Below are 22,380 nucleotides of genomic sequence, written 5' to 3' on the forward strand. Positions count from 1 at the left end.
AGTGATGTCTGTGTTTTTAAACCTTTGACCATCCTCTTTCAGGGACATTGTGTCACTGGAAACCTTGTGACCTGTTTCATGCAATGGTCCACTGAGGGTCTGATTTCTGCAGCCTTGTATCCCCCCCCGGCCGTATCTTCTGCCCTTAGCAGGTTCCTCACCTGGGGAAGAGTTTGCCAAGGTTTGGGATTCCCAGCCTCAGTGTGCTGTATTACGGCAGTGCAGTCGGGAAGGCAACGCGTGGCCGTTTTGATGGGGGAGAGGAACATAGCTTCTAGTGCATTAGCAGTCTTTTTTCTTTTATTAGGGCCTGGATTGAGGAGGATCTGGATTTAAGCACGTACTTAAATTTCAGCATGTGCCTAAGTGTTGTCCTGAATGGAAACCATCTCAAGCTTTTGTTGAAGTACTTTTCTGTACCGGGGCCAACAGGCTGTGAAAGTTGTCTCTTGTCTTTTCTACTCCACTGGGTATATACTCATTGTGGCTTGCTGGCTATTTACTGCAAGAGGAAAACCACTTTAGTTAGTTACAGCTAGCTGAGTAACTGGGAGTAGGCAGGTTGGGAGAGTCATGCGTGAACTGGGAGCAGCACATCTGACCTTGTCTTTAGTCTGTCTTGTTTCTACAATCCTAATTTTGCTCTAAATTAATTCTTTTGTTTAGCTGCTGTTTTTTTTTTTTTTTTCCTCCTTTTTGTTTTCGCGTGAATGCTTGCCTCTATATTTAGGTCTGCCAGAACGGGATGTTACGAATAATTGTTGACTGATATTATTAAACACTAACAYGCTTGGCTGTGTTGCACTAATGATGGGGCTTTGGGGATATGCAAATCAATTAATTGAGTATAATTGCTGTAGTAGCTGTTTTGGAACATGTTGTTGAAGAGCCCTTGGGAGGGCAGACAAAGAGGGAGAYGTTTGCAAGTGCGAAGGAAAGGCGATGCTTGAAAGTTGATGGCGGTCGCTGCTTCGAGCTGCTGATTTGCAAAGTTGTGTTTGTTTTGCTCTCCCAAACCCACTCAAACCTAATTCTCTCTTGCTTCGTTCCAGAATTACCTGTGTGTGTGGCTCCTCTTGGACTTTCTCCAGGGCCCTTTCTGTTGAAACAGAGCTGAAGAAGTTCAGGGAGGAGACAGAGTCTTTTTCAGGTAACCTGTTGACTTAAAATTATGAGACACCTTGTTGAAAAACACCTGAGGAGAAGAAATGTTTTCCAGCTAGCTTTCATATTAGACCTCTGCGTCACCTTGCGCTGGAGGGTTTTGGTTTACCAGCTATTTCTCATTCATGACAAGACTTTTCCCCCTCTCTGGGACTTACAGTGGGCAGAGAAGGGATGTAAGATGCCTCAGGACTCGTTGTGGGAAGGCGTGAAGGGAATGAGATTTGGGCATTGTGAGGATGGGGGGAAAAATGTCTCTTCTGGCTTCCTTCCYATCTTACATGTGCTCTCCCTGCCTTTGTGTCTGTGGTATTATTGTATATTCTTTTGTCTGGCTTTCCACATGTAATGTGCTTTAGTCTGCACTCTGGGGCGAACGTTCAATGTGGTGCACAGATGGTGCTCCCAGAAATCCTGTTATTTGCTAATGGGATTTTGTGCAAAGCGTTTCCACTCTTCTTTTAAGAGGCATGCGCGCTTCTGTAAATGTGTCCGGACTGTTCAGTCATTGCCCTCATCCTGCTAAAACGACCTCTCCCGTGCAGCTGAGAACACGGCTTCACTATTTATTTAATTATTATCCCTGAGAACAACTCCAGGCTGGCTCCTGCGGGAGGCAGCAATTGCAGGAACTAGTGGGCGTAGAGATTTGTGCCTGTGCTTTGCGTAGTAAAGGAGGGTTGGTCCCTGCCAGCTCTGCCAATGTCAGGACCTTGCCAGGTGTCCTGGCCAGAAAGGTTGGAGCGCTCCACTTTCATGCCTTTCTTCCATTGCTGGTGGTCCTGTCGCTATGTTTTGTGCTGATATACACRGCAGATCCAGCAGCATTTCTCTAATGCGTGGTCTGGCTATTATGCAGCTGTCCCCCTCTGTGCCCTCCATTCTTCAAGTAGTCTCAAAATTTTGGTATAAATAGCAAAGGTCTAGAATACGTTGCTTTTATCATCAGAGGCCTTTCAGAACAGGTTAGACATGTGCTTGACAGGAATAATATAGAGTTGATTCTTCYGTGAGGCGCAGAGATGGACTAGATGACCTCCTGAGGTCTTTTTCAACCCTTACTTTTTCCACTGCTGTATGACATTCACTGCTAGTGTCAAAATTAAGTAAGTGGAGCTTTGTTTTGCGTCAYGCTCACTGGAGTAGAGGTCAGGGCTCAGCAGCCATCGTGACTAACACAGTTATCGGATGCGTTTCAGGAAGTTCACTGTCTGTCTGTGTACTAATATACTACTCATCCTTCAAATCCTGTTCCCCCGAATGTTTCCCAGGCTTCTTGGCAATGGGAAGGTGAGTCATACAAGGGCAGTAGTTCTCCTTCTGCTGGCCAGGGATTCCAGGTGGCTTCCTTTGAGGCTGACTATAGCCAGAGAAATCACAGGCTCATCACAACCCTGGTTCAGAAAGTACGGGCAGCTCGAGGCAGAAAACGTGCCTCAGACCGTTCCTGTTCGGGTACTCTGACCTTCGGCTGGCTGATCCAGGATCCGAAGCCTGCTGAACAGGCAGAGGAGGGCCAGCCTTGGGATACGTGTGTCTGCACCCGTGCAGCCCGGCAGAATGGAAAACTAGAGCACTGCTCTGTGTAGCACACGTCTATGTCAGCAGTTTAACTGCTGACATTGCTACGTAGAATTGATGTTTACTGCGTTGCCGTGCTTCTCTGAGCGACCAGGACTGCGTTGTGCCGTAAAGCAGGGTGCAGGGCTCGGAAAACCCTCGCCTCCAGTCTCATGCCTAGGCAAGGGTTCTGCCGGGGGCTGGGGAGAGGTGCTAATAAAATAAGCCTGCGGCTTCTATGGCCTCTGCGGCGCCTGGGTCTGTCTCCCTGTGTTGTGTTTGGACRCCGTTGTACCCGGTAAGAATCTGGCCAGTGTGGCGTTAGGCCGTCTGTTGCTGGCGGGTTAGAGTGGTTTTGTGACCACTTTGTCAAAAATTTAGAAGCCACGGGGGATTCTGGAATATAGCCCTCTTTGTGTCTAGTCTGACTCTCTTCCAGAGGCAGTTTGGGAAATAACATGTCTTTAGCTCTGTAAAAAATGGCAGAGAACCTGCACAAACCCTGATCTTCAGTAATAGCCTGATGTCCCCTACAGGATGGAATCTGTATAAGAAAACAGCTCTTCAGAAGTGTCAGCTTTCTGTGCCCATCGCCAAAGACTACCCCACCTGTGTTTTCATAGCCTCTCAGTTTTGCTGATTTTATCACCCTTCTGATAAGGGTGATTAGATCCGATTTGTTTGAGCTATAGCCTGACGGCTTTCAGCTCTCACAGACACAACACCGTGTTGCTCTGCATGAGGGGATGTGCTGGGTTCACCCCAGCCTGGATATGGGAGAAGGCAAGGAGGGGAGCCTTTCTCATTCTCTGATAAGTAGCAGATGTGATATCATTACCAGGTCGAGGACCTGAACATGTCGGGCAGCACAAAAATGCTGTGCTCAGATGATACCTTAAAGCCATAAGGAGAAGGATGTGGCAGAGTCTGAATCGTTCTGTGCCCAGCAGCAGGTCTGAGTACTTAAAAGTTTTCACAAACTGCTGTATACTTGAGTAGTCCTGATTTGGTCCCAGAAGCTATTTCTTTAGGTCTACGCTAAGCTATGACCAATTTCTTCATGAAAATCCAGTTTGCCCATGGCTCATTTATTTCTTGGGARCTGCGTGAAGTCAGTTTGTTAGTGTTCTGTGTCTTTTTTCTTTGGGTGCGTAATGCCCCTTTTGCAGGCTTCTGTGCCGCTATTGACATTTTTTTCCCCTCTAACTGAGTTTTGCCCAAGGTTGGTGATCTGCTACGAGCCTGACCATGATGTACACAATATTAAAATATGGCCATTCTGCATTACTGGATGTTTTTTTTTTTCTCCCTAAAGCACTTGCAGTAGCTTTCAAGAGTAGTTCAAAAAATGTGGGGCAGGACAGACTGAAAATTATTACTATACCCTTTGCCCCTGTGCTGTGATTTTAGTGATTGAAAATCTGAGATAAGACATGATTCAGCTGTGATACTGGTGCTCTTTTGGACTGGGGGGGGAGTGAATTCTGTTTGTAGATACATCATCTCTGCAGAGCTCAGCTGGGTGCTTCCCTGGGTCTTGTCCTCCTCACCACCACCCTCCATCACCTATCACAGGTGATTTAAACCGTGGTAGCAGATCCTGGTAGGAATGATAGAGACCGGGCTTTGCTTTAACTTTGGCTGGTGATCAGTCCGCCTCAGTGAAAGCTGCATGCTTGAAAACCCACGTTGCAGCCCTGTGCTCTGTACAGCCCACGGAAAGAGTGCTTTCCAGGCCTGGCCTAATATTTTCATCAACACGTAAGCAGTGGCTCCTGGTATGAGGCCAGAAAGGTGTGAGATTTTTAAGGAGAGAACTAAGAGTGTCTACAGCGTGCCAGCAAGGACTAAAATACCTAAATATACAGGAAAATGTCTTGAGGAGCCATTCTGGTCAAGAGGCTCTGGAAGGACCAAGACACTGAATGCGAAACAGTATTTAGAATTTAATACTGTTATGTGCAGTAGTAGTGGCTTCATGGCAAAGAATCTGTCCTTTCCCTATTCCCCTGTTGTTTTCCCCCCCATTCCCTTCATCTCCAGCAAGGTGCCCACCAATTTAGCTTTAGGATAAAAGAGGGAAAGCCTACCTACACATATGACCTAATGATTGATTCCAGTGAATGCTGTGCAAATGCAATGTAAGTGTGGCCAAAAAAATGCCGTGGGGACACAAGTGCGTGTATGTTGTGTTGGGAGAGGCTATATATAGAATATAGATATGCATTATGTTAGATTGAAGCTTGCTTTTCCCTTATGCTGATGGCATATTTTCTGACAGTGTAGATGCAAGTCCTATGATGTGATCTTTGGCAATATTGAGAGCACTTGTGAACTCTTCCGCCACTGCTAGTTTGCTGTCCAATGGACATGGGAAGAAAACTGAAACACTTGCAGTGCACTTGCTCTCTCCCACCTCCCCCCTACATCTTCTTCCCTGGCTGATTTGACCAGGTCACTCCCTGTCTTTGATTTCTTTCCTCTTATTTAAAGACCACCCATGGCTGCATTGTCTGGAACAACTCTGGTAGAAGCTTCAGAGCTGTACTTCTACCTGGTAACTAAAGAGCATGTTCTCATTAACGGCCCTCAAGGAGGGTGAATATCACTGCTTGCCTTCAAAGGAGAGTCTGAGGTGCAGAAAAAAATCCTGGCCCTCAGTCAGGTGGATTTCTGCTGAAGACATCAGCAAGATCAAAATGTCAGCTGATGAGAACAGAAGTGATTCAGGATTCCTCTAAGATGCAGGAATTACAATGGCTTTGTGATTCATGGAGACATGAGATGAACTGGCTTAACTAGCCTTGGTATCAATAAAAGTGCAGCCTCCTGGGCTAACGGCTCAGCTACCTGCTTAGCCTCTTGGGAGGGTTTCAACACACATGCTGTGCTCTGCCACTCTCAGTGGCAACTGTGCTAGTTAGTTTAAAGTTAATTTGGGATTACCTGCACCATCTGCAGTTGCTGTAGAAGAGATGAACCCTCAGCTGCTGTCAAGTGAAACTGTGCTGGAGCTTGGGAGCCAAGGCTCTGTCTTCCCAGCTGCTATTTGAACACCTTTGCCAGGCTCTCAGCCTTCCTCCTCAAAGTTGCACCTTGATGGATGAGCTCCAGATGGTTGAATGGGAACCTTGCCAAGCATGGAGGGCTATTGGCAGTGTTATATGGGTGACTGTAGACTTGCTGCTGGGAAGTACGTAAAAATCTGTTGGCTTCTCTTATTTTAGTTGCCTAAAAGAGTGCTTTTATAACCACTTTTGGCTCTTCTTTTAGCCTAATGAGTTGTTCTCCCCTTTCCAAAAAGTCTGAGACAAGTCAGCCCTAAACTATCTGCAGAGTCTATTTGACTTCCCCTTTCTCTGGAAGCGTGTCAGAGAAGTGCGATAGGCTTGGAGGTAGGTTGGACTTTGGCCTTCCTTTGACTCTTGCCGCAAGCCCATAGACTTTTATCTTTTCAATGTGACCATATGAAAAAAAAAAAGGGGGAAGTTAAACCACAAACAACTGCATTAAAATAATAATCAAAGCCTCATGAAAGCATGAAATCCAGGAAACTGTTCTTTAAAACCTGAATCTGTCAAGGTTGTCAAGGTTAATTGTTCCTGGGTTCAAACCTTGGACAAGCTTTCATTATAATACTGACTGGAATTCTTAGCTGTTGCTGRACCACGTTCATCTGCCTGTTGGTTTGTAGCAGGGTTGAATTCGGTCCAGTGTGTTAAGGAGGTAGTTTCATTTGTAACTATGCATTTCATGATTCTTGTGGATTTAAACCTGACCTTTAATGTTTCTTGAATGTCTTCTCCCAAGGCCATAATCTGTGGGACTATTTTGGAGATAGTTGCTTTGGTTTGTTTCTTTCCATATTATGTTAAAGACTACAGTACAGCAAGGTGATTAGGTATGAAAAGCTTAAGACCAACTGCTAGAAGGTCTCTAAGTTACCAAGAGCAAAGACTGATTCCAGGTCACGGCTGAGTCACTGCAGTAGCCCAAACCTCCATGTTCAGGATCCTCGTTCCATCAGTCGTGGTTTTCACTCCTGCAGCTCCTGTTCTGCTGAAGGGGCGCATCCTCACTATACAGAGAAGATGGGCTATTAGGGACATTAACAACGGAAAAATACCAAACTACATCACAATATTAAAAATACATTAATGAAATGGGCATAATGAGTGTTAGAACTAGTTTTATACTCCCTTGAGCTAGGAAATATAAATATATATATTAAATGACAGTTAGACCCCCCACAGAGCTTCCATTTTTAATGAGTCATATTTTCAACTGGCTAGGTTAATTTGGGACACAGTATTTCACATGCAAATGAATTAAAATTATGGTTCTGCTTGGGTAAGTCACAGAAACTGCTCAATACCTCAATTTACTCAACCTTAAAATGGGGTTATCAGTGCTGTCTTCACCTCTGCACGGTCCCCTGAGATCCTCGAGCACAAAAAGGGGCTGAGGCGATCTTTGAAGAGGAATAAAATGGACTTAATTTCTGACTTTCAGCCATTTTTATGAGGTGGGTAAAAGAGTTGCTCATATTAGTGCTGGAATCTTTCCTTGTGTTTGCATTAGAACTAGCATTAGGGAAAACAAGCTTGTTTCAGAAACAGTTTTTTTGCTGGAATTTTCATGACTTTTTAAAGAAATTGGAAAGTCTTGATACAGAACAAAACTCGTGAATTCCTATCCAAACTCCTTTCCCAGACCTGCATGAAAGCTCTGTAAAGCATTTTTGGAAGCTTCCCCTGACAATACCAATCACTTTCTGATGGACTGTAAGTTATTCAAACCACAAATGAGAAATCCAAATATCGTACCCTTTTTGTGGGGTGCAATAAAGATGTTGAACCAAGTTCAACCTTGACGTAAATCAAAGTGACCTGTTTGTAGTTTGTGACTGGCTAATGTGAATTTTGGCTAGATTCTAGCTTCAGACTTTCAGCGCAGACTTTAATAATCCACTGTTCACTGAATAATCCACTAAATAAAGAAATTTGTGCTGGATGTCAGGATTTGGTTGTACACAATTGCTGTGTTGTTACTGTCCTTGGAAGTCTGTTAGAAAAAGTGCTGCCAGGCTAAGTCTAAGCATTGATTTAACAGGATTTGAGCCTTCAGTGGTCAACAGGAGTTTGATGTGTTTTTTCAGAGTGCCCCTTGATCTTCTCAGGACATGTTGACTGAATGGATGGCTGCGGCCCTAATTCTGCAGAGATTTACATTTGCAGGTTTCCCTCCCTAGAGTCAAGAGGTGTGACACAAAATTAGCTTCATGGTTCAGGGTGGGAATTTTCTTATGCCAAGGATAGGGGCTTGGGATGGGGCCAGGCTGCTCCTTTCATGGGATGAGGAGGGATAACGGGAAGGGGCCATACCGGTCTGTAAGCTGTGTTGCAAGGCAGGGAGTTTGCTGCTCTTCTAAGGTTGGGAGGGGTAGGGTCCATCTGCTGCTGTCAGAAGAGGTGCCAGCCTTCACAAACTCTCTGTCATATCTGCAAGCCAGGTTTTCTAGGCTCTGCTTGTGCAAAATAAGCAGTAGGATTGTGGAATTATGTGGCATGTAGCCACAGTCTGCCTATGCCAAGAATAAGCGTAACATAACAAAACACTGCAGGACGGTGTGCAAGATTCTTCCTTTGCTACAGAGATGCTATTTTGACAGAATGGACCTTCAAACATGGATAACATGACATGACTGGCTCTGACTTGACGTGATTGCTTAGAATTACAATTCCTTCTTTTCCTCCAACCTACTTCTTTCCTGTGGCCTGTTTTCATTTCCTTGCTAACTCAAGCATATCTAATGTGTCTGGTTAACATGAGGAAGTTTTGTATGATACAGCCTGAACGTAGGTCAGGGAGAGTTGACTGAGACTGAATTTTCACAGGCCACATTAGTAAATACAGGCAAAGAAAAGAGCCATTTCAGTGGGGGAACAGGACAGCAGAAAGGTCAGGGAGAAGAACCATGTGAGAAGTGCTATAGGTGCAAAGAAGATGGTCGGGAAGTCTAGGAAGGTGAAACGGAAAAAGTAACTTTGACGTTGGGTAAGGTGAGGCTGAAATACTTGCAAATGGATGCAAATGGATTGCAAACCATTGTGGTTTGAATTCCTTTCTGCTGTCACGCTAGCTTCTCGGAGCAGTGCGATCACCCATTCTCTGTCGGCTGGCGCCGGGCCTGGCCGTGGTAACAGACCTTTGGCACCGGTCTCTGCCGAATTCCTGTCCCTATCTCGGCTAGTTCAGAACCTGCTGGGGATAAGCAGGTGTCCGTAGCCTAAGTGTTGAAATAAAAGCCATCTTGCCTTACAAGTTCTTTCTCTGAAGACAACTTCATACAGTCATTGCATTTGCGAGGTTTAGTCCGTTCATTCTTGCTGTGAATTACAGAAACCAGGCCTCTCATTTTCATATGGAGCACATCCGCTAGCAACCGGCTGGTGCTACTATTTGATATCAGTTGGGAACGCCGTGCCAAAGCTTCGACATTTTTTCTTTTAAAATTCCTCCCACCCGACCCCCTCTTCTCACTGTTGCTTTCTACACCCCGCTTGGTCACCCTAGTTCATCCACTTAATGTACGTCCCAGCAGTATGCTGTGGGGAGACGTGGGCTTGCTTGGCCCACGCTCTGAGCCAACCCAAAGCCGGTGACCACAATAACACAGTGCCAAGCTGTAGGAACTTCCCTGATGTGTCTCACTTCAACGGTTTGTGAAGTCTGAGCCCAGCATCATTTCTGTGAAGCTGGAGAAAATGATTGCATAGCTCTGGAGCAGTCTTTTTTTGCAGTTTGATGCGTTTTCATGTGTGAAAATTGAATTTATTAGGCTTAGGAAGCTAAAGGATGTAGCTTTCAAATGTTTTGTGTGTTAATTTTTATGAAAAATACCCATGTTTCTCTCATTAATGGGTGGTGTTTGCTTCAGGTACAGCAGAAATCTGATGCTGAGGCTAAAATTTAATAAATCTCCATTTATGAAAAAGTAAGTTCTTATGCGTCCAAATCTCTTTGCAGTACGTTTAGGTTCTGTGATCATATTGGAGACTTAAAGCTTAGCAGCCTGAGCTCAGATCCAGCAGGTAAGGATCTAAACATTGGTCTAACTTTCAGACCACATAAAAGGCTGGTGCCATAAAGTGGCACAAAAAGCTTTTTAAGTGGCTAGAGGAGGATTCTCCAGAGACAGCCAGAGACCAGCCTTGATGGAGGGAGAAGTCTAGGAGGAAGGTGAGGACAGGAATCCAGCCTGTTAGAGGCGCAGTATAAAATTTCACTCCTGGGGGTTGATTCTTTTGCTAAAACAAACAAAACCTTAGTTTTGACTTTGCTCATTTGTTTTTCTTTTTCTGGAAATGTATTGCTTTTTCAAGTGGTGCAGGGAGTTTCCAGAAACTTGATTTACAATAAGACACTCCCAAGTAATTTCCTTTTGTTTGGAAAGATTTCTGAGTATCAGTTCCAGCCAGTTGAGCATAGACCGCTGCACATGGATTTAGTGTTTTAYGGGCTTACTGAGTCACCAAGGATATGATCCTGCCATGCGGTATATGTGGTGGCCGTCACCCTACCAAGCGTTGCGTTTGCTTCTGTGGGATTAGGCAGCCACTTGAGGTTAAACGCATGCATACGCTTTGCTGGATCAGGACTCAAGTACCTCACACTTTGCAAAATCATGCCCCAAAAAGATTTTGGGGGAACTGTTCTCCCAGGTTTCCGAAAATAACCGAAAGCTCTAGCAAATGTTGACATCTCCCCTCTTCCCCACAATTAGTGTTCAAATTGTCAATGGAAAAAAAGCTTCTTTGCACTTGTGGGCTTTGGAGAAATAAAATGGGAGCTGAGCACATTTGCAGACTGTGTTGGGATTGCTATCCAGATCCGGGTGATAGTGATGAGGAATGGAATTTGTCCTGGCATAGTCAGGCACATTCCTGCCTTAAAAAAAAACAAAACCACAAAAACAAAAAAACCCAACAACATTAAATACCATACCTTCTTCCCATCTTCTCTGCTAAGCAAAAGCCACCCAGAAGTGATAGACATTAGCATAAGCAAAGCTAATTCGCTAACTTATCTGCAGTGTACCATATAATTGATTTCATCAAATGAAAGCTGTGTAATGAACCTCTGGAAGTTAAGGGAAATCTAAAACTTAACTGCAAATCGTAGTTCAGCCAAGAATCAGTTTCTCATTTTATTTCCTATCTTCTGACAATTTCCATTTGTTGGTGTGGCCAGGAAGGATGGAGATTTTTCAAATGTCAGTATGCTCTAAATCATTGRCATTTCACATCCTGACCAAAAAGAATAAAAGGAGAATTTTGCAGATAATATTTTCTGGACCAGCCACAGTCAGAGCCCAAATAGTTGTCCAGTACTGAACACCTTTGCTCCTGCATAAAGCTAAATGCGGTTTTTATCTGTAAATTTTTGATTTTAGTTGTTTCTCTGCTTTCCACTGAACCCTGAATTAGAGAAGAAACAGATGTGCAGGACTACCTTTATTTCATGGTGTCTCCGTTATTCAGAGACAGAAYTAGAAACTAAAAATAAAGTACAAAATTTTCAGTGCTGTTTTGCTGAGTGAAGATATTTAGGGAATGTTTTGGATAAAAGCTTTGTAGCGAAACCCTGCTGTCATTAAAGTTAAGAGACATTCGTCTGTCGGTGACTCTTATTCTCTTCAATTAAGTCTTTGCAAGTCAAGAGTAGCTCTAGTTGCATCAGTTGGACTGTGTTGGTGTAACTATAATAGCAATGAGGAGTTGGTTTCCATGACTCAGAATTGGATTAACTGCTCTGATCCTGACTCAGGCCCAGTCCTGCCGCAGCTTCCTCCCATGACTTCACTGAGGTTTGCTTGAGCTGTAGGTTCAGTCTAAACTTCTTAAGCTTCAGCATCAAAACAACCTGATTAATAAGAACTGTTTTGGATCTTTTCTGGGAGGGTAGAGGGGCTAAATCCTTATTCTGTCGCAAAGGCAGCCTGCGTTGATCTTGTATGCAGACAGGCCAACCCCAAACTCTCTCCTTACAGAGTGATTTATTGTTCGCACTGCTGTATATTTGCCTTTCTTTTGCTACTGCCTGAAGCATGAGTTACATGCTGCTATAGAGAAAAAAGCAGTAAAAGTTACTGAAACAAAACTCCTCTAACTTTTCTCTGGGCAGGAATCCTGTGAGAACGTGCTAGTCGCCCATGGTGTTTTTCTAGCCGTGCAAGAAGGTCCTTGCTCCAAGCTACTGAGAGATGTCCCAGGAAACGGGAGGGAAGTGGCAAGAGGGATTCTCCAAATCCACCAGTGGGAGTTGCTTGTAAGCACCCTGACCAAAATGAGTTTTAAAGAGGGATTTAAAAATGGAGCAGGCAGAAGGCTGAGCACAGGGTTGTAATGCAAGGAAGCACTTGGTATCTGGGGAAAGACGAAGAAAAGGTGGTGGATGTCTTCAGAGAGTGGAGAGAACAGTTACCTTGAGAAACTGGGCAAAGGCAGAGAAGTGAAAGAAATAAACTCATAACTGGCCTTGAGGGGCTGTGCACATCTATTTTCCCTGGCTGCTACTGTGTTTTCAATTCAGAATAAATACCACGTCAAGGAACAAAAAGGAGGAATTAGGCCCCATTTTCCGGGATGCCTGGACAGTTGGAGGTGTGATGGATACTCTAGGTGAATAGCCGTTTCGCACTCATAAATTGGCTGTGAAATATGTGCTCAGGGATTCTAGCCTGTCCAAAATGCAACGTGTAGGTTTTTTTGTCTAAATGGAACTATTTGCCCTCTGGGTYGTTTTTAAAAATGGCTTAGATCTATCCAAAGGATATGTCAACTGCAGCTTTTGAAAGCTTTATGAGGCCGATTCCTCTAGAAAACCTTAATTCTACTTCCTCTGTCCATTTATTGCTGCTTTTCATGTCTGGAGTGAATGCAGAGTTCTGTTGTCTTAATATACGTTTTGGCAAGGTAAAAAGCCTTAGGCTCTTTGGAGGAAGATGTTGAAGGAAGTGCTGAAGTGAGAACTCGCATCTCCTCTCCCTAATTTTCTCAGCTTTGTCATTTTGACCCTGGCTGAATGAGACGTGGCTGCTCAAATGGAAGCATGTAGATTCAGACGGTATGTCTTGCTGGGGTGCTAATTTATATCCAGGTAGGTCGATTTTATATCCAGGTTGAGTCATTACAGCCTTTTTATTTTGGGGGCTCCYAGTGTTCATTCTGGAGGATGCTAAGCTGAGAGATCGCCTAGGTGAGAGAGGTTCAGAAATGGAAGGAGCGGAAGAAAGCAAGAGTGCAATCCAGAGCCTTGAATTTCCCTCTTTCCCGATACACCTTGTTCTTGCGTTGACCTCCAGCCTGCATGCTGCAAAGCTGGGTTTCGCCAGAGATACTTCTCCTTATTCAGTTTGCTTACACAGCTGTTTTTTAAGTACGCTCTTGAACAACGTACATTCAATACAAATATTATCCCGGTACATCCTCCCCCTGTTATTCCTTGCGTGAGAGATCAGTAGTTTACAAAGTGCACCTCAAATTCCCAAAGACGTTAGAGCTACCCGTGGTTTGTGAGAAATATATCCTTAAAACGTCTTTCACCAGGCCAGCTAAGAGAAAATGCAAAYGGTGCCTGTGAAAGGTAAGACATCCCTGAGATGGGTAGTGCTCAGCCAGGTTGTAAAAGGCTGCAGATTCTGAAAGAGGTCCGCAGGGAGAAATTGTGAGGTGTGAGACTGCTGGCTTTTTGCAGGTTATTATGCTTCTACTGCTGATTTCTGAATGGAGTCCTGTCGTTGAGAGAGACCAGGTTTGTCTTTACTAAAAACACTGGGGTGGGATTTTTATTTATTTATTTATTACCAAGGTTTRGATGGCCACCTCTGTGCCTTATCACCTCTGAGATTTTCCGCTGACATTCACCTCGACAAGTTACAAAGAGGTAAAAACTGCAGTGGCTTGCTGTGTTTTGACTAGTGTCTGTCTTTCATACAGATCCTCAGGGTGAAAAACACCTTCCTTTTGCAGCGAAGGCAAAGGCTGAAGTATCTTTTATGAAACAGGCTTAGTTCCTCTGGAAGACTGACATCCCTATTTTTGAGGCCTAATTGCGTGAAGTCCTCTGTGATAATTTCTTGGACAGCAAGGAGAAGCAGTTGGAGCCTGCCTCCAGAATTGAGTGGTTTGAGCCCAGCAGGACACTATAGTGTCTTGATAGGGCAACAAAGAGCTCCAAAGAATTTAGTAATCGTGATACTGCCACATGTGGTTAAATTTTTTTTCATCCATTACTAACACAGATTCTTTGGGTCGCTCCGTATTGAAACGGTTCACTTAAAGGTGCATTTTCTTTGCAACTTGCCTCTACTTTGTAACATTCTCACGATAAAGAAATGCCCTGTAGTATCAAGTTATCGGTGTTTTAAAGCGGAGGCAGGGCTTGTGGAAGGCATYGGTGTGACGCTGGGCCGATGTTGTCAGCTTGGCCGTGCAGGGCTAATGTAAAATATCCATCGCAGCATCGGCCACTCCATTGATTTGCCTTCGTGCTAGCCTGGAGGGACCGTAATTCAGCCTCCCGGAGCATTTTGTGATGCTAGCCAGATCTGAACCAGTAACCTAGAGGTAAAAAGCGCTGTATTGTGTTACTAGCTCCCCTCCTTCACTTTGGGTTCTAGGATCAACCAGCACGGCACTTCCTACCTCTACGTGATCCTATGCCGAGGGGAAATTGGCTGCACCTGGGGCTGCCGACATATCCCTTCATTCTTCACTTTGTCAGTAATATAGTGTCACGACCCCCCGGCTCAACATGTAGCTGTGTGGGGTATTGATTTCTGTTTCACAGAACGATAGCCTTCAAAGGATGACTGGGCATAATGAGTTGGGCAGCTGCCAATAGCTCCGTGTCATCACAAGCTATAACCTTGCATGTGTTAAAGCTTTTCTGCTCCTCAGTAGTTCAGATGCCTTTGTGTCCATAGGAGCAGGTATAATTTCTCAGGTTCTTGGGGTGCGCCTCCATCTTCTAAACCCTTTTTGAAGCTATTTCTGTATTTGATTTGACAGCCGAAAGACCACGGAATGGAAGAACGTGTCTGGTTTGTAGGCGTACATCCCCCCACACACATTAAAGTTGAATATCATAGCCCACTCATAAACCCTAAGTAACGGCAGTTTTGAAAGACCTCTGCAGTGCTGATTTATGCATTTCTCTGCAGCGTGAGTATTACTTTAAAGGTACAAGCAATTTTATAATACAATTGTAAATTATTCTTGTATATATCTTAAGTGCATCATGGGATTGCATGATCACGTGAGATTCTTGGTAATTTATTTCTTCACATGTTTTTTCAGTTGTTCAGTTAAACATTTGTTAATACCCCAAAATGAGGGTCCTTACAGATGGTATTGACACATGCACCAGGCTCCCGTGAAAGCCCTTGAATCATCTGCAGGGAAGAGAAGAGAAAAGTGCTAATGATAAGTCTAAAGTTTCTCTGAACCTATGTGGCAACCGTATGCGATTGAAGCTCCTGCAGAGGTATGAGCACGGTAATTTGGCTTCCTGAATCCTCTTCCTGGGGTCCTCCCTGGAATCTCTCCTTGCTGCTTCGTGGAGCTGTGATGCATGCTCAGAAGTTGGCTCCGGTTGTGACTTGGTAGAAATCTTGGCAGGTGGGAGCCAAATCTGCTAGGAACAGTTAACATCAGTGTTCGCATTCCCTAATACACTATCAATGAGGTTCGGGTGAAAGACCCAGTGGTGCTGTCGCCCCCGTGAGAGGAAGAAGGGCTCCTCTGTAGAGAGGATCATCTCTGCCAAGTGCAACCACTACTGTTGGGACCCTCAGCCAGGGAAGCAGACCAAGGCTCTGCTTTTGCCTCTGTGCAAGGCTGGRTGAGAAATTCCTTTTCTCAGAGAATGCCGTTCTCCAGGGGTGTGATCAATTGTATTTTAAAACTCTACAGCTTTACAGTTGCTGATAGGAGTGTTTTTGTCCAGTCTAACCTTGGTCTGCTCAGATAAACTTAACTTGTATTATCTTCAGCAGAGCCATGTTTTGACTCCCGGTAGTGTTGTTTTACCCTCTTTCTGATAAGTACCTGATGGGCTGTTTCATGTGAACTGGTGGCATCAGTTTCTAACGGATGACAAAAGCAACTGTCCCGAGTGTGGAGTTTCAGGTGTAACTCAGAGAAGAGATGGATGACTGAATGTACGCAAGGGCTGAAAAGCCTCCGTTGCCTCAGAGTTTCTTGCTCCAAAACAGCAGGTGAGGGAGGCTTATGCTATTCCCAGTCATCTTGGACCATTTTTAAGAGTAAATAAATGGCTTTGTTTTTGGTTATTTCAGAGATGACTTCTATCCCCAGCATTACATTTGCTGGGAGGGTTTTCTGTTGCTTCATGTCACCTTAGCTTTTAACCACAATGGTCTCGAAAGCACTTGTAACCACTTAACCTGGCTGCGTTTCCTAGTTAAAGTTCTGTATTCATCTATGTGGATTTGTTACGGACATGTAAATGCTAGTTGAAAATTTAAAAATGCGTGTTTTTCTTGAGAGGCCAGGAGATTGCTGCTGAGTAAGTAAACATACAGAAAGAAGCAGTCTTTATTTCTCACTGGATACTGGGATTTCTAGCTAACTTTTCCTTCAGGCGCGCTTACTTAATGCCAGCAAATTCTTGTAGTAAAGCAGGGCATGGTGGTCCTTTAACAAAGCAGATCTTGAGGGGCTGAGATATCATCAGCACACCCCCGTCTGCTTGGATTAGCTCATGCGGTACTAGTAGCGGTTGTATCGCTCACGGCATAAAGTAAATACCAGTCACTGAAGAACGCTGATCTTTGTAGCAAAGGAATTGTTCATGGCATATTGACCTGCCCTGAACTCCCGGTAAATCACAATGCGTTATTGATAGTTAGAGCACAAATGTAGTAAGTGGTACCTTTTGCTCTGTGTAAACATACTGTGCATGCTTGCAAGACCAATTACGAGGCATGTCCCGGTGACTGCCCTAAATTCACTCTTGTTTCGCTTTTGACCTCCCAGCATGCTTCTCACTTGCACAATAAGTTGTTTTGAAGCGACTGGTCATTGGCTCCAGATGTTTGCTAACCAAACACCTGTCTGTGCTAATAAATACTTTGTGCCCAAATTTTGAAGAATAAAACAAAATGCCTGCCTTGAAAACCAGGAAAGCTCAAAAAGCATGCATAACGCCTGCTTCCCAAGACCAGTCATCCTTGATGTGTGGGCTTCTTGCCTGAACAATTAACTGCACAGTGAAGATCTTTCAGACCTATTGGAAGTGCCTTTTGACCCTGCTTTCATTCATCTGGCCGTTAATGGCTTGTTCAGGGATCCAGAGTGTTTAGAGCGACCAGCAGAAATTGCAGCTGGCCTGGTCGCTATCCTGCTGCTCACAACTCTGTCTCCTGGCTTCATGCAATAATTCATAAATAACTCTCTGCCTTCCCTCCCATGCTTCTGGAGCCAGTTGTGGGGTGTGTGCTCATTACACTGTTGTGGTTGACATCAGCATCTTAATTCTCATCATTGTAGCCTAGCTTAAAAAACAAATGTATTTTTCTTTTCTGTGTCGAAAACATGAATAACTCCTTGTTTTTCTGTGCAAGAAACATGACAGGCCCAGGCAAGAAAAAAGTAATCAACTTGGAGCAGCTGCCTCTATTCTCCTTTGGCCGGACTGTGTTTCTCAAGATACAACAGGGATGCCAAAGAAGCGATGTCTCTCCTGGGAGAGAGTTGGATGAGTCTTGGTAAAGGAGCTGCAGCAGAAAGCTTCAACCACAAAGGGTGGGGAAAAACAGTTGAACTAGATTGAATGATGACTTCACCTTCCCTGAAAATAAGACCTTGTTCCTTAGATTTTCCTCCTGGAAAATTGAAATATTTCTACAAAATCCAACATTTTTTTCTGCTGAAAACTTCACTGTTGTTTTCCTAAGAAATTCCAAGTCCGCTTGTTGGAAAACTCCCCACCAGCTCTATAGGTGGGTCAGGGAATTTTCCAGGGCTAGCCTGAAGTTTCCATTAAGTGATGTAAGGTGATTTTGTTAGGTGGCCAAGCAAAACAACTGCTGTTGAGAACTTTAGTACCTGATTTGGCCTTATAAAATTCTCTGCAAAGCGAGAAGGTATTTTCAGAGCTATTTGCAACTTGCTTTTAAACTTGCATTTGCTCTAAAGCCCTGAGTAGGATTTAATAAATGGCTTTGTTGTTTGCCTCATTTTGGATGCCTCACTGGTTCTGAATTTGCTTCAGATGAAACTTTTTAAATGCATCCCATGGCCCTGTAAATATAGTATTCCTTTCCATCCTGTAAATAGCCACCATCTCCTTTCAGACATTATTTTGTGTCCACCTTCCTGGAGTCCAGTTTTAAGTAAAGATTTTAAACTCAGGGGAGCCTGTTTCTCTGCTTTCCACTCTCCTGGCTTTGCTGAGGATGGCAGGGGTTCCACTGATTTGTGCTGGTAGGCTTGAGATCAGCTCCAAATTTATTTCTGGCCTTTCATTGGAAAGCTATTCTGGTGGAGAACATCTCTGGCTATTTAAAGAGGGGAAAGGAGCCCCAGGGAATCTGCTCTTTCTCTTTGACAAGTGCCAGTAATATCACACTTGGAAAACAATTACTTTTATTTTGCTTTCCTGTCTTGCAAACTCAGTGCGGTTGAAAAGTGCTGGAGTGAACACTGGAAACGAAAGGTCCTGCTATCCTATGGAAGGAGGCAGGAGGAGCCATCACCCGTCAGGGAGAAGATGGGCCAGCCTGCCCGACTAAAGGCAAAGGGTAGAGCAGGGTAACCTCCTTAGCTCCCCAATAAATCGTATGCCCTCTTCCCCACGGCATGACAACCACCCACCCTCTGCCTCCTCCACAGATTCTGTGGATGACTTCATACTGGCTTGGGGATGAACCGACACCAAGAGGTGGTATTTTACTTGTATTTCTAAAGCTCTCAGCAGATTTTTTGGTCCAGATCTGGTTGGTAGCATGTCAGCGTGCACTGGGAAGGCTTTGTAACAGAGCTCATGACTTGTTATTTTTTTAAGAGGGAATGCTTGGCTTTCATTGCCTCACCAGGGGTTTCTTCATGTGCTTTGAAATGTGACTATCTGTGAGGTAGTGCCGGGATTTTTTCCCTCTCCTTAGTGATTTCCCCTCTTTGCATTTCTTATCCTGCTTCCTCTGATTCGAACTTAATTATGCTGGTCAGAAGAGATGGTGTTGAAATGGCTACTGCTTAAAGTTGCAGGCTGTTTGCAGCTTTAAAAGAACTGTTTAACTCTCTCTATCAAACTTACGATATTAAAATCAATAATTAAAATCAATATCCTCCCTCTCTTCCAATCTTTTTACTTGGTGCTGTCATGTCATGCAGAAAGGACTCGGATGCTGTCACTGCAATGTGCTTTGTACCTGAGCAGAGAAGGGAAAGGTAACAGATAAAAGACAGTGCAGGTCCCCTCCTCACTGTAACCTCTACTGATGGGTGGAAAATCTCTGGGACTTGTTTCCCTAGTGTTTGTACCGGATAAAAACGGTGTTTTAAGTTGGTACAGCAAATGTATGCCTTGACTCAGGGAAGATAGGCATTGAGAAGTGGAGCCGTTGTAACCACTGATATTTTTGTGAAGGAAAGACATGGCCATTGGAAAATACTTTCACGTGTATAACCCTCAAACCTCTCCCCAGCAGAACGCTCCCCACTGCGCTGCAGGTGAGATGAGAAGAGATTTAATCCCAGAGCTCCCTATTGGGAAGACGACCAAGTACCTGTAAGGACGCTCTGGGGAGAAGGGTCGGAGCCTTTCCACTCTCACTCGCGTGCTGGAGGAGAGACATGCGCTGGGAATGTTTTTCCTAGAAAGCCGTTGTTAAAGGGCGTTGATTGGCTGTGAATATTCATGTGCAACTTGTTCTTGGAGCAAAGTGTGAGTGGGGCTGTAGCACTGCTAATTGCAATTGAAAGTGTTAATTTTCGCACTGTGGTAAAAGAATCCCAATTTGTGAAGATTTCACTTGAGTCAGGGGTGAAGTTCCTGACAGTTTTAAAGTGTGCAGATGTGAAATGCTGAGTTTGAATATTGCATCCCTCTTAAAATACTTTATCTCATCTGAAAGATTCCCAGACTCTCTCAGTGTGTTACTTTGTCAAACTCACCTCTTTTTTTTCTTTTTTTTTCCCAGAGTGGTTGAAGTGCTGACTTATTATTCAACTTTCTATTGCAGCTTTGTTTAGTGGAGTTTATACATTCTTAGATCAAACATTATACAGTCTGACCGGGAATCATGCAATCACAGTGGGAGATGGGAAGAAGCAGTATAATTTATCCTTTAAACGAAGGGATCATCTACATTAGAGCACAAGCTGGGTAATAAAATGGGTTTTAGTGAAATAAAAGAATACAGCTTTCCCTGGGCTATGTTCAGAAATAGTTGCACTCAGACGGGGAATCTGGCACCCCTCTCTTACCATAGAGGTTGGCTTTATCTCCTATAAGCAGCTACCCTGGTCAGTCTTGTCCAGACTGATGTATCTTACGTGAAGCTCCTGCCCCAGCGTTGTGGGTCTCTGCTGCCATGAGCTGAGCTGCTCAGTTTCTTCCCTGATGAAGTGTAGAAGAAGGTGTCTGTTCCTCAGTATGCTTGAGAGAAGGTGATGGTGGGAAGGCACTGGAGGACTGSCAAGATTGGGGAGATTTGGCCTGATCCTTACTGCAAAAAAGGGTGGATTGTGGATGCTAGCGGAAAGGCTAAACTACATTAAAGTCCTTACCCTGAGATGAGCTGGCTGTTTGGGGCTGGAAACACACCCAAGCTCGAGGAGCTGATGATAGCTGTGAGGACATTTATCAGGCATGATAAAAGGTGATATTCAAGGATCACTAGATCTTACTGTTATCTGCAGCTTGTTCTGGGTACATGTGGGCTGGATCCTTGTAGGACWGATTTACACTCTCAAAGTTGTAACTTTGGTAAAATTACTGTGGTTTGTCTGCTGGGCAGCCAGAGGATTCTTCTGACCATTTGCTGGATAACCAGCAGCTCCAGCATATTCAGAGGCTTAAAAATGTATTGAGTTGGGTATGAGTTATGGGTCTTGCCAAAGGGCTGGTGTCTCAAACTGCTGCTTCTGAATTCTGAGGTCTGAGAAAGAGGAGCATTGGGAGGAATCTGCAGGGTTCTTCTGGGGATACATTACAGTGTGGGTAGGAAACATCTCTTGCCGTTCCTGCAATACAGACCTGGGAAGTATGAGCTGGTTGAAAAATAACTGTGTCCAACAAATAGGCAGAAAGACCCTGGAAGAGGAGAAGTCCCAGCCSCAGTGAAATTAATGGCACAACTCCCCTTGGCATGAGTCAGGGGCAAGATTTCACCTTGGACCCGCAACGAGTACAACTGGAGTTTCCCCTGGACCGTAAACCAAAAGTTACTGGAGAGTCGTTACACACACGTGCACACAATAGTGCTTAGAGCCTGTTCGCTGAGATCTTTCCTCAGGGATCCATATAAAATACCTCTCACAAAAGCTACCCTGTGTGCAAACAGAGGAACTCCATCTAGTGACGTAAAAAAAAGAAAAAGCCAACAAAACCCTCTCACACACACGTACAGTTGTGTACCTCTTATCTTACTGCCAGTCTGCTGAAGATATCAGCGCAGCTAAACAGCACGCACTAACCATATGGGACACTAAAATGCTGCCTGGGAAGTGCTTTGTGTCCCTGTTCTGAATTCTGCCCACGCAAAAAATGTTCCCTTTGTCATGGTAGTGAATGAATATTCTTGTTCCCTTTTCTTCTTGGATTTATGTTAACACTGGGCTTCAACCGAGTTTGATCTCCTTACTTTATTGTATTGCAAACAGTAGTCAATAGCTCTTCAGCTCGAGATTGCCTGGATTTATTTTAAGGTCAAGTCAACTCTCCTTGACCCAAGTCTGAACCAAAATACGTTCCCAGAAGATTCCCCCACAGGATATCACATCCAAAGACAGAGTGACATTGTAATGAGTTCAAGGTTTCAGTTCAGTACAACAGAGTCCCTGTTGGTACGGAGAAGGCAACTGAGCCATTCTTCTTGTTTCAGAGCCGGACCCTCTCGCGGGGCAGTTCAGAGCCGATTTTGCCATCTGCCAGTTACTCCTCTTCGTGGAACAACGTTATCGATTGCAGTCTTGGTGTTTGCTGTCTAAGAGGAAATGGGCTTCAGCTCCTAACGTGTGTATTTGCATGGGTCTAGCGTGTGCGTGGAATTTGATGTGCAAGCTTTAAACAGTTGATGAGTTGGTCTGTGTTTGTGGTYGTTTTGGCCGTTTTTGTTTGGCTTTGAAGAGAAGGAAAGGTAGGAACTCTCGTGAGGACTCTTTCTGGCACAAAGGCAGAACCAACTGATGTGACATCATAAAGTAAAAATACCACTTTGAAGAGTTGGGACAAAAATGGAACGAACTCATGAATTTGTCCTGGATGACAAATCGTCCTTAGAGAGAAGGCAGCCTTATGCTTAGTACAAAAGACTGTTTATTTCTTCTTTGGAAAAAAAGTAGTAGTGCAATTGGATAGGATTAGCTTTGCAGGGGCCCTGGACAGAAGCTAAAGCACAGGCCT

The 22,380-nt window shown here is 44.3% G+C and overlaps 1 protein-coding gene across 1 annotated transcript in view; it reads left to right on the plus strand.

Annotated features, from left to right (window-relative positions):
• The first annotated feature begins 1,128 nt into the window (after nt 1-1,128).
• Nucleotides 1,129-22,380, plus strand: part of ACKR3 (atypical chemokine receptor 3) — a 39,232-nt gene continuing 17,980 nt past the window's right edge. The window contains exon 1 of the mRNA XM_026087814.1: nt 1,129-1,150. The gene's annotated coding sequence lies outside the window, so the exon portion shown is untranslated. The remainder of the gene's footprint in view (nt 1,151-22,380) is intronic.

The sequence above is a fragment of the Apteryx rowi genome, unplaced genomic scaffold (genome assembly GCF_003343035.1).
Source record: "Apteryx rowi isolate R43461 unplaced genomic scaffold, aptRow1 scaffold_12, whole genome shotgun sequence".
In the NCBI taxonomy this organism is placed as follows: domain Eukaryota; kingdom Metazoa; phylum Chordata; class Aves; order Apterygiformes; family Apterygidae; genus Apteryx; species Apteryx rowi.